We start from the raw sequence: 13,531 nt of genomic DNA on the forward strand, positions 1-13,531 counted from the left end.
TTAATCCCAAATAAATGCTCTTTGCCTCTCATTTCAGCTCTTCATTTTCAGGTTGACAGCTTCATAGGTAAAACATAGGTAAAAAGAAGTCTCTCTCCTCTCTCAGCCTCTGTTGATTCTTAAGGAATGTAACAGACTACCATCCTGCCCAAAATGCAACAAATTAATATGAGAAGAGAGAAGAACCACATGGTCCTCTCAATTGATGCAGAAAAAGCATTTGACAAAATCCAACATCCGTTCCTGATTAAAACGCTTCAAAGTATAGGGATAGAGGGAACATTCCTGAACCTCATCAAATCTATCTATGAAAGACCCACAGCAAATATCATCCTCAATGGGAAAAAGCTTGCAGCCTTCCCATTGAGATCAGGAACAAGACAAGGATGCCCACTTTCACCACTCTTGTTCAACATAGTATTAGAAGTCCTAGCAACAGCAATCAGACAACAGAGAGAAATAAAAGGTATCCAAATTGGTAATGAAGAAGTCAAACTCTCTCTCTTCACAGATGACATGATTCTTTATATGGAAAACCCAAAAGACTCCACCCCCAAACTACTAGAACTCATACAGCAATTCAGCAGCGTGGCAGGATACAAAGTCAATGTGCAGAAATCAGTGGCTTTCTTATACACTAACAATGAAAATACAGAAAGGGAAATTAGAGAATCGATTCCATTTACTATAGCACCAAGAACCATAAGATACCTTGGAATAAACCTAACTAAAGAGGTAAAGGATCTATACTTGAGGAACTATAGAACACTCATGAAAGAAATTGAAGAAGACACAAAAAGATGGCAGACCATTCCATTCTCTTGGATCGGAAGAATAAACATTGTTAAAATGTCTATACTGCCTAGAGCAATCTATACTTTTAATGCCATTCCGATCAAAATTCCACCGGCATTCTTCAAAGAGCTGGAGCAAATAATCCTAAAATTTGTATGGAATCAGAAGAGACCCCGAATCGCTAAGGAAATGTTGAAAAACAAAAATAAAGCTGGCGGCATCACCTTACCTGATTTCAAGCTTTATTACAAAGCTGTGATCACCAAGACAGCATGGTACTGGCATAAAAACAGACACATAGACCAGTGGAACAGAGTAGAGAGCCCTGATATGGACCCTCAACTCTATGGTCAATTAATCTTCGACAAAACAGGAAAAAATATACAGTGGAAAGAAGACAGTCTCTTCAATAAATGGTGCTGGGAAAACTGGACAGCTATATGTAGAAGAATGAAACTCGACCATTCTCTTACACCGTACACAAAGATCAACTCAAAATGGATAAAAGACCTCAACGTGAGACAGGAATCTATCAGAATCTTAGAGGAGAACATAGGCAGTAATCTCTTCGATATCAGCCACAGCAACTTCTTTCAAGATACGTCTCCAAAGGCAAAGGAAACAAAAGCGAAAATAAACTTCTGGGACTTCATCAAAATCAAAAGCTTCTGCACAGCAAAGGAAACAGTCAAAAAAACAAAGAGGCAACCCACGGAATGGGAGAAGATATTTGCAAATGACAGTACAGACAAAAGGTTGATATCCAGGATCTATAATGAACTCCTCAAACTCAACCCACACGAAACAGACAAACACATCAAAAAATGGGCAGAAGATATGAACAGACACTTCCCCAATCAAGAAATACAAATGGCTATCAGACACATGAAAAAATGCTCATCATCATTAGCCCTCAGGGAGATTCAAATTAAAACCAAAATGTGATTCAAACAATGATGACATTTCACTGTGAAACACAATGAGACCTAGTGTAGCAAAACATTGATCAGAGTATGAAGTCTTTTGAAAAATCAGGCACTGATATGTACAAACCTGCAGTGGTCCTCTTGGGTAAATACTTGTTTTTCACAAAGAGTATTAAGAATTCTTTATTTCTAATTAGTTTACAGTGTTGATCTAAAACCCAACATTGTTTCTTAGGAAGGTTCTTTGCCAACCTAAGAAAAAAAGAAGAAGAATTTGTAGAACAGAAATGGAGTGAAAACACCCCTTCAACATAAGTGCTTAGTTTTCAATTTTGGGGGGAAGAGACGACCTATTCATATACGTATTTTCACCCTGGAAACAAACCTCTTAACTAGTGGTAATTAAGCCAAGCAGGATAACAATTATGAAGGAGCTATCATCACTGATGTGTGGTAGGAGCTGAGTTTTAATGTTTCATTTCCATCTGTCTGTATTACTTAAGGGAAGACTCATTTATGCTTCAATACCAGAGAACTGAATATATTTTATTTTTAAAAGAACCATTAACCAGTCCAAGTGGTTGGTTGAACTGAATTTTTAACTAAATTCTCATTGAAATTCTAAAGGAAATGAAATTAGGGAAATCAGAGAAAGATGATTTCAAGCAATATCTGGAAGATATGATATTGATGAATTTAACTTGGTGAATGACAAGCCACCCAGCAGTTCAGCAGCCCACCTGGAGAGTCAATGGACAGTTTTCAGAGGGATCTGAAACACAGTTAAGGTGCAGAGAATGCAGACAAGCCTACCCTGAAACTGGGTAGGTGATGAGTGAAGAAGAGAAAGGGAGTTCTCAACCTTGCCCTATACACACCATATGGAAGTGCATGGATGCTGACACAGGGCTCACAGGCTATCATTCCCATTTTGCATTTGGCACAGAAGACATACAAATAAATGAAACCAGTACCAAATATTTGTTTAAAGGATAAAGCAAAAGAAAAAACAAACTGAATTGTACACATTTAGGCTGTGAAGAATACAGTATAAACAAGATGAGATTACATAATTGCCTGCTCTTGTTCAATATTATTTAGGGAGTTTTAACCAAAGAAGGGAGGGAAGGATGCTGGGAGGGTAAGAGAGGAAGGAAATTAATAGGGTTTAAATATGGAAAAGAAAGAATCAAATTTATGATTATTTACCAGTGATAAGATCATGTGCCTGGGAAGTCAAAGATAATAAAAGAAATATTACCACAGATAAAAGAGTTTAAATAGCCACTGCTTCCTAGAATCAAAATAGAAAAGTTAAGGCTTTCCTGTATTTGAGGGGGAAAAGAGATAAACCCAAAGAAAGAAATCAGAAAGCTAAACAAAATATGCAGCAATGGTGAAAGAACAGATAAATGGAACAGAAAAAGATTTTAAAAATTGGCCCAAGTATGTGAAACAGTTTGGTATAGGATAAAAAGTGGTGCTTAAAATCAGTTTGATCTTTCAATAAAGTTTAGACTATATAACTAAAAATCATGGTAGATCACTACTTCAAAAATTAATCATGTATCAATGCAAAAAAACTGAATTTTTGGTAATTCAGAGAGTTTGAAAAATATATAATCATAGAAATACTAGAATAAATCCTGATGAATAACCTTAAGTTAAAAGACCCTTTGAAGTTAATGTCACCAAAGGTAGAAAACAATTATGATCTGCTCAAGATTCTTTTTTTCATTAAAACAAAACAGGAAATATGGAAGTAAATTTGGAAAATGTTGTGGAAACCTGTTGAAATCCAGGATTTAGTGACTGTTCTTAGTATGTTGGGGCTCTTTTCATTGCAAGTGAATTAAGATTTTGTTTTGTGTCCTCCAGGTGATTCAAACAGAGGGAGCAATTCAGGAAAATTCAGGTATAGTCTTTCAGATATATAGTTCTCAGTTTTGGTCCAAATATGGTGCTGCTATAACATTTCCAAAATCCTTGGTCCAGGAACCATGTAAAGAAGCCTTGTAAAATGTGATAAGCAGTGATTTCTGGTTGTTAACAAAAATCAAGCCTGCTCTAATACATCTGCTGTCAGAAAAAACCAGAGCACAAAAGGTATCTCTAGGAATTTGTGTTATTCACAAATTTGTAGAAGTATGTTTCTATTTATCTCTTGGATATTAATGTAATTGTGCATTCCCCAGAGGTCTGGCTGCATAAAGATCAAGGTGTCCAAGAGCTGGTTTAGAAGAGGTTTGGTGAAACTTACCAGTAGTCTTTCATGACACAGCAGCAAGGGTGAAGAAAACCTGTTAGAAATGTAGTTATCCAGTTTTCTTCTTCCTGGTACACACTGGAAGAGCACAAGAGGAAATGAATGGCACCTGACTAACAGAGTGTTGTATAAAAGTATATAATATGGTTCCATGGGCTAACTGTGGAAAAGAGGGAAGATAGACTCCCATATTTTTTTAAAAGATTTTATTCATTTATTTGAGAGAGAGAGCACCCATGCGTTGGGGAGGGTTACAAAGGGAGAAGGAGAAGCAGACTCCACTGAGCAGGGAGTCCAACAACACAGACAAAGGGATCCCAGGACCCCAGGATAATGACCTGAGCCAAAAGTGGATGTTAAAACCAACCCAGGTGTCCCTCGACTCCCATATTGAACAATCTGTTTCTTTATCACACACTTGGAGTCTAGAGGAATGTGTTAAACAATCCTTGGATTCATGTTTGAATCACATTTTCAACTTCAATATATCTGAAGTACTTTTCTACTCTGTACAAACCATGTCCAGTCCCAAAGGACTTGGGACTTTGGGTTTTAAGGCTACTCAACATGGATGCTACCCTTGTAATTACTAGAGAATAAGGAAACTTCCTCTTTGGATCCATTGACCAAAATTCCATATGTCCCTTGATTCCTCTGCTTCCTCCCAGGTTCATCCCTCTTCTCCTCAGCCTTCCCTGGTACAAGGTGTCAAGTGTTCCATTTCATCAATTTCCAAGGCCCTAGAGTTATGGGCGGAGCAGTGGGAGAGCAAGTAAGGACAAAAAAGGGTCTCTTTATAGTATAATTCCCAAGTTTTTATGCAAAAATTATCTCTGCCTCTTCCTCTGATTTACATTGCATTTCCTAAAGTTAACTTTCTATCCATCCTAGGTTTGCCTTACACTTGTTTCCAGGAAAAAAGCTAGGTATGGGAAAAATGAACCATCACCTGTTGCAAAAGCCCTAATCTCTGTCTCTGGGAACCAGAATAATAGTTCAGTGGATAGACTGGTCTCTCATTGTACAATACCTTGGTAAAGAATAATCTTCCACATCTTGGTAGAAGACAGAGTTACATGGGGTTCCAGGAACTTAATATGGAAGAAAAGATAGATATGGGATAGAAATATTTGTGCCTGCAGGAAGCATGGCAGATTTTACAAAAATACGGTTTATAAGTTTTCCTGAAGGAGGTAGTCTTGTGGGTTTCCAGCAAGAAACACAGTATTGTGGAAAATATGGGAAATGAATATGGAGATCAAAACAATTTTGTGATGTCTCCCATACAAAGATCCACAGGGGAGTTTTTATCAGTATCAGGACACTCATCTAAAGGCACCGATTGGTAGAGTCAACCCTACACAGAGGAACACCAAGGCCATATTGCATCAGAGATGTGGTTCATGAAATGGATTAGAATACACCCTCGCCCTGTTCCCATTCCCTGTTTCAAATTATCCTACAGAAGTTCTGGGTAAAGGAACCAATGTGGTTTCCATCATAAACCCAACTCTGCTAAAGCCTGGGATCTTGTCAGTATTGTCAGTGGACCTGATAAATCTCTCCTTTCAAATATTGGCCCTCGGGGTGCCTGGGTGACTCAGTTGGTTGTGCAACTGCCTTTGACTCAGGTCATGATCCCAGGGACCTGCGATCAAGCCCTGCGTCCAGCTCCCCACTCAGCGAGGAGCCTGCTTCCCCCTCTCCTTCTGCCTGCTGCTCCCCTGCTGGTGATCGATCTCTCTCTCTCTCTCCTTGTCAAATGGATAAATATATATATGTATATATATAGATAGATAGATAGATAGATATAGATATAGATACACACACACACACACACACACACACACACACATATATATTGCCCCTCATGAGGAGTAGTCAGAGACCCTTGTGTTTCCAAACCTTCAGCTTAGATAGGAAGGGCCAGGCACAGCTAACCCAGACGAGGAAAACTCACCGTACCAGACGTGGAGAAGGACTATGACAGTGTGATAAAGATGAGCAGATAATCCCAAACTCCTCAGTACATCTGCTTAGATCTTATTCTAGCCATACCTGAGCTGACTTGTCTCTTGTGTCCCTGAATAATTTGCCAAACTGTTTCTGGTCACTGCCAAGAACAGGCTAATCTATGTCTTGCTATAAAATATTGGTAAATAATGGTGCAAACTTTATTTTAATTGTAAGTTATGGAACATACCTAGAGAATGGTCAGGAATCTTACATCTTGCTTGGACACAGAAAGGCTCTCCAGTGTATTTTCCCCTATCAGGAGAATATGACTAAATGCCATTCTTTTGGGCTTCTCAAGGTGTTGAGCTCTGAGTGCGTATATATGAATATTGATTTCTGATAAATCTCAGGTGATTTCTTGCTCACTTCTGAATTTCTCTTGAAGGAGGGAATGGGGTGGAAATGAAGATATTGCAAGAGCTGCTGCTTTCTATATCCCAAGGAAACATTTTTCAAATTTTTATTAAGGTGATACATTTTTAAAGAACTACAAGGATACCAGATGATTCTGTGATATAACAGATTTATTTAATGAAATACATTATCATCCAAACATTTATATCAACTAAAATATGTTGATGATGCAGGTACATATTTCCTATTTAAGGCATCTTTAAAAAACCCTCAACTTTCTTTTGACACTAATGAGATTTACATTCAAATGTATCAACTTTTAAATGTTGCAAACAATGACATTCCTTAGCTCTTAGTTTATCTATGCCACAAATAACTGTTCCCTTACTGAAATTTAATACAGGTATTGGTAATTAAACTAATTGTAGCAAGCTAGAGTAACATCTTTTTTTCACCTGGGGCAGGATAAAAAATTATGTCCACACATCATAAAGTATCATTATCTCAAGGAAAGAGAACATCATGTACAAGTTACCTGCTTTCTCTTTTTTTCCTTCTTGCTATCTAATAATATCAAGATTTTAAAGACCTAATCACACAAGATAAAAGAATGTTAGACAGATCCTAGGCTTCTAGAGCATGGTCTGATGAATTCTCTGCATGTAAAAGCTCTCAGTACATGTCTACTCCTCCAGGGAAAATTTATTGATCACATACACTATGAAATATTATTTCTTCAATATAAATATAAGCTGCTACTAAAAATCATCAGGTGATGTTGAGCTAGATATAATCTTTAAAATATTCAAATCAATCAATTTTTTATATAAAGCTGTCAGGTATCACATTAAAATTGTGCTGCACTGTGGAGAAATGATAAATGTTAGAATCCTGCTCTTATAATTCCCACATTTATAAAAGGGAATAGCATGGCTGCATTGTATCAAAATTGTTTGTGGACAGGTGGATTCAGAGCCAAGTTGGCTGACCAGTTCTGCGACTTGTGCTCCCTCTCTCCTATCCTAGCTGTGAACTGCAAAGCAGCTCCGGTGCCATCTGTGGGATAAGTGAGCACATCCTCAGGAAGGGCCCCTAGAACTTACCTACATTTTACTTTATCGTTAGCAATTATTTACTTCCCAGAAAGAAGGCTCACATATCAACCAGTGTTGCAAACCTTGAAATCTGGCTCATTTTATTCTGCAGCAGTAAGCAAATGTCTATTTTCTGCAAGAGAATGTATGCCAATGTTTTTTAAATTTAAAAGCTATTATCAACATAAGCACTGGAAAGCTGGTTTTTAGAATGTTAATTGGAATGATCCTTTAAATGTGTGCTGTTTTCTTTGTTGGGCTGATAAAATATGTAAACATGTAATTGTAAATATATTTCCAATGTATAATACCTGTTTAAAGACTGCATTAAGCAAAATAAAATATCCTCAGTTATTACGTAGGGTGATATATGTAAAAGGATGAGATTCTTTTGATTATTTCTAGATGGTACAACAAAAATCTAAATATAATATATTCTTTTCCCCTGTTTTCTGTTTATGTCCTTTCCAAATTGTATCTTAATGATTGCATGTCTAATCATAATTAATATTTATTTAAAGACATGGCCCAATAGTGACCTAGACAAGTCATTTATCCTCCCTGTTCTCAGTTTCCTTGTCTATAAAATGTAAATAGTAAGTGTACCTACCTAGCTCATAAGGGTTGTTGTGATGTTCAGGCGAGGGACCAAATGTAAGCCTTTAGAGAAGTCCTTGACACTAGTAGATTTGTAACTATTATTATTTCCCAGATACTCTATCAGACACTTTGATATAAAATGTGTATACATGTGTATGTTTTCCAAATTTTAAGTTTCCCAAGATCAGAAATGAGACTTGAGCTAATATCTGCATGACTCCAAACTACATGGACTTAATTCCCAGGCACATGGCCTCTCAGTGTGCTGGGCTGGGGCTCCTTAAGCATTCAATCTCCAATAACCACTCAGTACTTCAACATTTATTAAGTGCCTACCATGAACCAGAAAGGACAGTAGTTTCAGGGAACATTCTCAGCTTCTACGGAGAGAGGCAGATTCTGCCAGCAAGGAAAACAGGTGGAATAAGATAACCCTTAGGCAAGTCATTTTGAGTGGCAGCACATTCTCCCCAAAATAGTTCTTTGGGTTTTTTTTCCCTAAAACCTATGTTGGGGTGGGAGGGGCAGAGAGACCTGGGAGAGAGAAAATCCTAAGCAGATTCCGAGGCTGAGCGCAGAGCCCAGTGAGGAGCTCCCTCCCACGACCCAGAGATCATAACCGGATTGGTAACCAAGAGCCGGGCACTCAACAGACTGCACCGTCCAGGTGTCCCTACTTGTTTTTTAGTATGGATGCTTCCTTAAATCAAAGAAATACAGGGATCACTAGTATGCAATTTCAAAAACCCAAGCGCATGAGACACCAATTTTTGAGAAACAGTAAGGCCTTCTCATTTTCCTTGAAATCTCTCCATATTCAGAATGTAGTCACAGGGCTCACTTGCCAGCAATTCTAGGTTAACATTCTCCTCCATCATGGAGCGGTGTCCCTTCCCATTAGGCCACATGGTTTGAATGGGAGCTGTTATGTGATTTCAAATCTGATCTTCAAGCCCCAACATCTCCTATGATATTAACTAGTCCAAGATTCAGCCCCAGACTCAGGCTGGGTCAGTCATGGCACTGTGGGCTTTTTGCCTTGACTGAATACACTGAGGGTAGTCCTATGACCTAAAAAGGTTAACTCAGTATCCTTTCCTGGGGCTTTATTCAAATTAGAATTGGGGAAAGCCAGCCAGTGCCTCCTAGTAGAAGGAGAAGCAACATATGGGTGCTAGGAAGCAGAGCAAGAAGGCAGCCTCTAATAGGAAGAAGATGAAGCTTAAAAACAGAGAAGCAGAGGCAAGAGGCTGGGATAGAGAGTCCTGGAAGTGTTCACGGCTCAAAGATTGTTTAAAACTCCCCTTTAATCACATTGGACAACAAGGTGTCCCTCCACTAAATCCCCCTTTTTGCCCCAGGCAGTTTGGATTATCGTCACTTCAACGAAAGGAACTCTTACTAAACCAGGTAATTGCTCACTCTACCAGAAGTGTAGCTGAGGGCGCCTGGGTGGCTCAGTGGGTTAAAACCTCTGCCTTCGGCTCAGGTCATGATCCCGAGGTCCTGGGATCGAGCCCCACATCAGGCTCTCTGCCTGGCGGGGAGCCTGCTTCCTCCCCTCTCTCTCTGCCTGCCTCTCTGCCTACTTGTGATCTCTGTCAAATAAATAAAATCTTAAAAAAAAAAAAAAAAGTGTAGCTGAGTGTGAATTGTTATCCCATCATCTGTTTGGGTTTAATTCTCACAGTATGTGAGTGAAATACCAAAAAAGACTCATCCAAAAAATAAAACAAGGAGTTAATATGTTCAAAGCTTATGGTTCATCAGGATGAATTAGAACATTGAAGGGACACATGCCCCCAGAAACGCCAAGCACTTTGCAAATGGGTGAATGGCTTCAGGAACTATAAGACTAAGCACTCCAAATGTTCTGCTCCTTGGAATTTCATTAGTTTAGAGATTAGGTGAGTCAGAGTGACTTGACTTCATTAATTTATAAAGGTCCTGATTTCAATCCCTGTACACCAATTAATTAAACATATATGTCCCAGATACGTAAACTCAGAAATTCAAGACTATACGGATTTCAGTAGACTTAGTTCTTGTGTGAAATCAATCCTAAAGCAATAAACCAATTCAGATGATCTCTTCCTCTGGTTCTCTCTCTCTCTCCTTCTTTTGTTCCAATGGAAATAATGTAGGATCGTGAGATTCCATTATACCAATGTGCTGCCTGCAAAAACAGAGTCCTAAAATAAGGATGTGACTGGGACATAGGACCAGAGAGGAAATGGAGATTCATTTATTAGTTTTATGCCTCTTAAACACAGAAAGAACATACTCTAAACTAATTAAGAACAGTATGGAATCTTTCCTCTACTGATGAATATACAGATCAAATTTCAGTTAGCTGATATGTGTAGGAATAACATAAAAAAATAAAAGTATGGTTTAAAAAACATTGATTTTTAATTACTGAAAAAATTTCTATTCATTCACTTTTTCTGGGTCATTGCAGTAAAGTGTACTATGGGTTCAAAATGATTTTTAAAAAATTATTGGTAGACTAGGTCTGAGACTGACCCTTCCCATCCCATACAAAGAAGAGTCACTTCTCACAAACAAGCATGACTTTCTAAATTCTTCCTTTGTGGGAAAGGCCCCAGTACTTTACACTTCTCAAAAGATCACAGTATTAGGTGTGTCTATGAAATGCTACTTCCCTCTACCCTCTACTAGTTAATGCAGTCAATTTACTTTTTTGTCCTATTTGGTTTTTTTTACCTTTTCTTTGCTTTTGTAACTATTTTCCGAAACAATATACTAGTGAATAGACTGGATATCATCAATTCCTTGCTTATTCTGATTTTGTCTTCTGAAAATTTATTATGCACTTTGATTATCAGGTAATTTCTGCTTTTTTCTTTCAGTACCCATAGCATATGTCTGTGGCTTTCATATTAAAACAAAACTCAGGTTAGTATTTGAAAGCTTTATCAATTCTTTTTTATTTATTCAAACATTCTTTTATTTTTCATGTACTCATCCAAACAAGACTATAATTGAGTGTTTACCAAAACTTCTGTCCTGGGTCCTAGGGATGCAGCTATTATAGAAAAAAAGCTCTACCATCACAGAGCTCCTACACTGGTTTAGGAAGGCAGACAAGAAACAAAGAAACTAATAGAGCATGTGATGGGTGGAGATAAGTGATATGAAGAAAAAAATAAAGCAGGATAAAAAGGATAGAGATTACTGTGTGGGTACAAATTTACACAAAGAAGTCAAAGAATATCCTGACAGTCAAAGAAGGTGACATTGGCAAAAACAGCAGTAAGAGGTGGAGAGCTGAGGCAGGCAGTGGTTTGGGGGAAGAGCATTCTTGACAGAAAAGAAACAATGCTCCAAAAATCATGAGTCACGAGTGTGTTTCAGTGTTTGAGGAAGAGCAAGGAGGCCGTTGTGAGAGAGGAGAGTAGGAAAGAGGGAGTGAGATCTAATACAACTAGATCCGGTCAGCTGTGTGAGCCACATGTATATATGCTGTAGGTTTTTGCTGTGGGTTTTACTCTGAAAGAGATAGCAAGCCATTTTAAGTTTGAGCAGAGGAGAAACATGATCTGACTTTTAATTGAAAAGATGCTTCTGGTCATGCTGCGGACATTACTTAAATCAGAAAGAGAGCAAGGGTAGAAGTATTTCCTTTTCCAACAGTTAGAGGGTAGATTCAGTCTGTGGATGAGGCCCTGGGAAAACCTACATACAAAAGCTTCATTTCAGCACTGGAAGTCACCACCCTCTGGCCAGAGTAGTCTCTCTCCTGAAAGAGAGCAACACTGACAAACTTGACACTGAAGCATTCATTATCAAGTGTGGACCCAAGGACAGGAAACACACACACACGTAGAAAGACAAATGAGGTATGTATTCTGTTAGTTCTGTGTAATGAGTTTTAAAAATCTTAGTTGACTGTCAGTATTTATTTTAAAACGTTCTGGATTTTGGTTATAAATCAGCAAGATACATTGCTCTAAATTTCATGTAATTAGGTTATATAGGGTAACAACAATGGAGCCATATAAATTTAATGTCTGTTTATTGATTTCACAATGATTTATGATGGCTTAATATAGTTTTCTTTAGATCCTAAAATTTAAAAACTCAAGAATTACTAATCAAGCAAAATAATCATAGCATTGATTTGAATTTAAAGTTAGAATGCATGGATAAATTCCTAACAAATGAGCATAAATCAAAAATACCAGAAACAAGAAAACTATATGGTTATGATCATATTAAAATTTTGAAATTACTGTTGCTCAACAAATTAGAATTGTTCATCTTTAGTTCACTAATTAAACACTGGAAACACTCAGAAATGTTGGATTAAAGATTTCAAGAATTATTTGAAAAAGCTCTAGAACTTGCTTCCTTGCATGATGTGTCCTCATTAAAATTTTCCATGCAGTCAATGAAAATAAACCTGGAAAAGATATAAAATTATTACATGTAAATTCAAGTTAATACTTAATTGTTAAAATGTTTATTTTAAATAAAACTATGTATTTTCACATAAAAATTATATATTTGTTGCTTGATAATTATACATATAAAGTTTTTAAATTTCAAATTTATTGACAAACTCATATAAAAATCAGTAAGAAATACAAATAATCAGAAAACTAGGGAAAGTGCACAAACACATCAAAAGAATTATAAATTCATCAACAAAACTAACAGGCAACCTACACAAGGGGAGAAGATGTTTGCAAATGATGTATCAGATAACCCAAAAACCAAATAATCTAGTCAAGAAATGGGCGGAAGACATGAACAGACATTTCTCCAAAGAAGGCATACAACTGGCTAGCAGACATATGAAAAAATGTCCAACATCCCTAACCATCAGGAAAATACAAATCAAAACTACAATGAGATACCACTTCACACCAGTCAAATGGCTAAAATGAACAAGTCAGGAAACAACAAATGTTGGCAAGGTTGTGGAGAGAGGGGTACACTCTTACACTGTTGGTGGGAATGCAAGCTGGTACAGCCATTCTGGAAAACAGTATGGATGTTCCTCAAGAAGTTAAAAATAGAGCTGGCCTATGACCCAGAAATGGCACTACTGGGTATTTATCCCAAAGATACAGATATAGTGAAAAAAAGGGCCACACGCACCCCTATGTTCATAGCAACAATATCTGTGGTAGCCAAACTGAAAGGAGCTGAGATCTTCTTTAACCGATGAATGGGTAAAGATGTGGTTCATGTATACAATGGAATATTACTCAGCCACCAAAAAGGATGAAATCCTACCATTTACAATTTTTACTGTGACATGGAGGAACTGAAGGGTATTATGCTGAGTGAAATAAGTCAATCAGAGAATAATTATTGTATGTTTTCACTCATATGTGGAATGTAAGAAACAGTGCATAGGATCATAGGGAAAGAGAGGGAAAACTGAATGAGAAGAAATCAGAGAAGGAGACAAACCATTATAGACTCTTAACTATAGGAAACAAACTAAG

The sequence above is a fragment of the Neovison vison genome, chromosome 1 (assembly GCF_020171115.1).
Source record: "Neovison vison isolate M4711 chromosome 1, ASM_NN_V1, whole genome shotgun sequence".
Taxonomy (NCBI): Eukaryota; Metazoa; Chordata; class Mammalia; order Carnivora; family Mustelidae; genus Neogale; species Neogale vison.